Source organism: Gavialis gangeticus, unplaced genomic scaffold (assembly GCF_001723915.1).
Source record: "Gavialis gangeticus isolate Ggan-Ray unplaced genomic scaffold, GavGan_comp1, whole genome shotgun sequence".
NCBI classification, from domain to species: domain Eukaryota; kingdom Metazoa; phylum Chordata; order Crocodylia; family Gavialidae; genus Gavialis; species Gavialis gangeticus.
Window position 1 is genome coordinate 53,337,599 of NW_017729029.1, and position 4,462 is coordinate 53,342,060.

The 4,462-nt window shown below is 47.8% G+C and overlaps 1 protein-coding gene across 3 annotated transcripts in view; it reads right to left on the reverse strand.

Annotated features, from left to right (window-relative positions):
- Positions 1–4,462, reverse strand: part of ZBTB33 (zinc finger and BTB domain containing 33) — a 60,789-nt gene that overhangs the window by 50,790 nt on the left and 5,537 nt on the right. Inside the window, exon 2 of one of the 3 annotated variants that reach the window (XR_002098326.1) lies at positions 588–3,902. The exons of the other annotated variants lie outside the window; for them this stretch is intronic. The gene's annotated coding sequence lies outside the window, so the exon portion shown is untranslated. Of the gene's footprint in view, positions 1–587; positions 3,903–4,462 lie in introns of those variants that run through there. 3 annotated transcript variants of the gene reach the window in all.

Here is a 4,462-nt window from a genome sequence, read left to right on the forward strand (position 1 = left end):
CCTCCCTCCCCCGCCGGCCGCCAGAGGGCGCCCTGGCCGCCACCCCGCCCCGCCCGAGCGCGCTCGGCTGCTTCCGGTTGGCGGCCCGAGCGCGCTCGGCTGCTTCCGGTCGGTGGCTAGAGCGCACTCGACTGCTTCCGGCTCGTGGCCCCGAGGGTGCTTGGCTGCTTCCGGGCGGCTGGGCCCCACGTGGAGGCTGCTGGGACCACATGGTCGGGAGCCGGGCCCGGCTAGTTCCTCCTCCGCGGCGCGGGACGAGCACGTCCCCGAGGATCCAGGGGTTAAGGAAGCAGCTTCAGCCCCGATCAGGGGGCCACCTCACGTGCATCCTCCTCCCGGCCCTCCTCCGCCGCCAGTTCCCGGGCTGAGGGCGACTTCCAACGTCCCGGTCTCTTCCCTGGAGCGAGCAGGGGAAGGGGCCCGGGCCGGCTGCTCAGCGCCGAGGCCTGACAGCATTTGCTCGTCCTGCAGTTTTCTCCTCTGAAAAGGTGCCTGCTCCTCTCAGGCCTACGCCTTGGCAGCCACGGCGCAGACAAGACAATGCTGATTTCGGATTCCCACTGGAGACTCCCAGGCTCTGTCTTCCATGCACCAACCAGCAGTGTGAGGCTTGCAGCCTTTGGTGCCAGGCGTGTAGGCCTCCGCTGCAAAACAACCCTCTTCTCTGCCCCTTCCCGTCAGGAGGCTTTACTCCAACAGCAGATTGGGAAGGCTGCATCTCAGAAACAGACGTCACTCATCTGACCCTCTTCGTAATCTTTCCGTTGTCAGGAGAGCGCTGTAGTCTCTGAAGCCTTTGCCATCTGGAAGAGCGTCAGCATCTCCCCCCACCTCCTGCATTCTCCATCTGTTTGCACCTTCCCAAATCTGAAAATTCTCTCCCTTTCATCCTTGCCCATAACTCTTAATTTTTAGTTAAATCGAGGAGGCATTTTAAGATGCAGTTTACACATGAAAAATTGCTTGAAGAACTTTATATTGTAGTTAAAAAACAAACAGATATATTGGATGCCTTGCATAATATAGGGTATTTTATGGAAAAGAACTGAGATTCAGGTAATCTTGGAAGCAAGAAGATAAAGATGCAAAAGGAACCGTTAACTTATCGATAAACAAATGCTTCAAGAAAAAATAGTTTGAAGGGGGCTCTAATAATCATTATAAAGTGCAAATGTAAAGAATCAAATGATAAGGTCTCTCAGAGAGAAGGAAAAAATCTACAATACAGTGATAAAAAGAGAGGACGTCTACATGTGCCCCTACAGCGCCGTTGTTACTTCCCCACCATTTAGTGCTTCCTTTTGGAAGTATCAAATGATGGGGCAGCAACAGCTCATACCGTACGGTGCTGGCGGCGCGCAGTTATTTTTAGCCGCTGTGTTGCTGAGCAATGTGCTATAGCAAGGGAGCGTGTTGCTACGGCAACATAGCTGCAGCATCACAGTTTGTATCCACCAACACTACATCGCCATACCGTGTTGCTATGGTGATGTAGCGTGTTGCTACGGCGATATAGCATCTTGTGTAGTCACGCCCAGAAAGTGTCAAATGAAGCCATCTTAAGAGCTGTTTTCTCCTAAAAGAGAATTCAACGGAGAATTATTAGGGAATGAAGAGCTCCCTTCAAGGCTTGATAGATCAGGAAAATTGGTAGAAAAAATGTAGTGATAAATATGTATACTTTAATTTAAAAGAATATAAAAAAGTGTGATAAGGTAATGAGACAGAAACAAACCCCCATGCCCATGTTGGGATCAAGTGACATTTCAGCGGTAAAACCCTTAGTAATAATCCAAGTCTGACAGCAGTCTTAGACAGGAGCATATCTCAGGATACAAATATGGTATCCAAAGGGAAATATTTTGAGTCTGAAAACACTGGTGGACAGTAAAGCACTAATTTCCATTTGACACCTATTTCATGCCCACTACTGCACTGTTTTACTTGACAGTCCACTTTTTATGGTTGCAAACCATGATTCAGCTTATTAAAGTCTATGGGTGGCTTTCTATTGACATTAATGCGAACAAGATCAGGCCTACCAGCTTTTAATGTATAGAGTATAAAGATTATATACCTCATCTATGTAAAAATGCTTTGAAGCTCTTTACAAATGTTGGTCAGCTAAGCATCTTTATCTTCTATTAAGAGACTAGCCAGGAGCACTATGGAACTGAGGTCTCATGGAGTTGTAATGATCGTGAGGCATGACAGTAGTTTCAGCAATGACAGAGCTATCCCCACATGGCCTCATAAAGACAGGTAACACAAGAATGTCACTCACAGCGCAGCTCTGCGATCCCTCCCTTAGAAATAGTCATTCTTATATGAGAATATATTTTTACCTATTTTAATATACGTTGTGATTAGATTTCCTGCCACTTCCAGGTGCTGCCCATAACACACACAATGGGTGTGGAAACTGGAACAGTTTTCCATCCATTAACTAGCTGTTGCATTTATGCCTTACTTAATTTAGATCTATGTAAAGTGGCACGCGCCTTACAGTAAGAAGTACCATTATGAAGTGATTCTTTCCACCTGATGTTTACTAGATGTTGGGACAAAGCAAAGACTCTTACCTCAAACATGTTTCTTTAAAAACATGGAGTTTTTTCTGAAGAAAACAACTTCCATAAGGATTTCTTCCCTGATGTTGTAAATGGAAGAACACTAATTCCACAGGGCAAAGAACTGTTAAAATGTGATGTTTGTGACATTCTGGATTATGACTACATTACTGATGCTGACTGTATGATGATGCTGTTTTGTAAGGATTAAAATAATAAAGAGAAAGTTAAAAAGAATACCCACACGTTCTGTGGTTTTCCACCTAACTGTTAAGTCTGGGTTTCTATGGATTAATGAAAACCTCAGGGAATTTTGTGCCAGTGGTTTTTGTGCTTCAGGGCTGCTGTTCTACATGACTGGCTGAAAGCCTCTGGTAACCCCAGGAGTGTTTACAGCAAATGCAACAGCACTTCCCTGCATCATGTCTCCACCCCGATCAGGAAAGGCCCCATTAGGATCAACAATATAAATCAGCCTCCACAAACCATTAAACACTGATGATCAGTTATTCACACAATAATCAGACTAAAGCTAATTCAACTCTCCTTACAGTGTGGCCTTGACCTTTTTCCTGCAAACACCAACAATATTATTAGTCAATGCTATCTGTGATGGTGAGATTTCTCTAGTGCTGATACCTCCCTTAGAAATGGAGTCAGAAAAAAACATGAGATAGAAACCATTTTTTGTTACACCATCTGGGTTTTGCTCAAAGTTTCTCTGGAGATGAAAGGCTCCATGCACCTAATATCTCCCCTTAGCTATCCATCTCTCTGAATGGCAAATATAGGAAACACGGTAAATTCATTTTTTAAAGCCATAGGTGCTTAATAACTGACCTAGCTGTGTATCTGCAGTGTATAGGAACATGCAAATTACCATTTTTTTTGGTGAGGGTGTGACTGAAGGGAAGTGAAAGGAGAAATGCTGCACCTTGCACTCCCATGTGGAAGCAGGAAGATTCAAAGTAATTCTGATTTTTTGGGAAAGGGAATTGCAGGGCCATGAGCTGTCCACTGGAAAAGTGCTGTTTTCCCTCATTCTGAGGCCTGTTCTAGTTGTGGACAGCTCCACGGATCCTATGGAGTGGAGTACAGCTGGCACAAAAGGTTGCTCTCAGGCAGCTTTTATTTTAAGAGCAACTTGAGAGATTAGCATTTTGATTCTCAGCCCAACTTGGCCTTCTAGGGAGAGTCTGGAGCATACATGGAAGTGGTTACGTGCGCAGCTGAAGTCAGGCAGGGTGGCACCTTCGGCGTGAACTGCTTCAGATAGCACAAGCTTTTGTAGGCACGACCAACTTCGTCATGTGCAAGGAATGGGCTGGCGGACTGAAAAGTTTTTAGGGGTGCAGATGGGAGCAACCAGAAATGTTTCCAAGTGAAACGTGCTTGGAAATGTTTGGGAAAGGAATCTTTTCAGTTGCAACCGCAGGGTTGGGGGGCGCCTACATGTTCCCCAGCTGCAACATCGGACGCGACGTGGGGGCACGACAAGGGGCGCAGTGAAGTGAGGCCCCACTCCCACAACAGGGAGGGGAGAGGCTGGAGCATATCACGGACAGCACAGGGAAGTGGGGCTGGAAGAGACCTCCAGAGGTCACCTAGTCCAACTGCCCGCCCAACACAGGACCAGCCATCTCCAAACCATCCTGCTCACCCCGGCACCCAAGACAACCGCCAACCCTGACGCGACATGAGACGTGGCGCTCCGGCCTGCCACAGGGACGGGGGCAGCCGATGCATGCTCAGGAGGCTCCAGGCGGAGGTCGGGCCCCAGCCGCAGAGGAGGGCAAGCCCCCATGCCCCCAGTCTATACCAGTCTGACCAGGGGGCACAAACATGGCACAGCTGTGGTCCTAAGCGGAGGGGCCTGACCCTGAGGCTTGGGC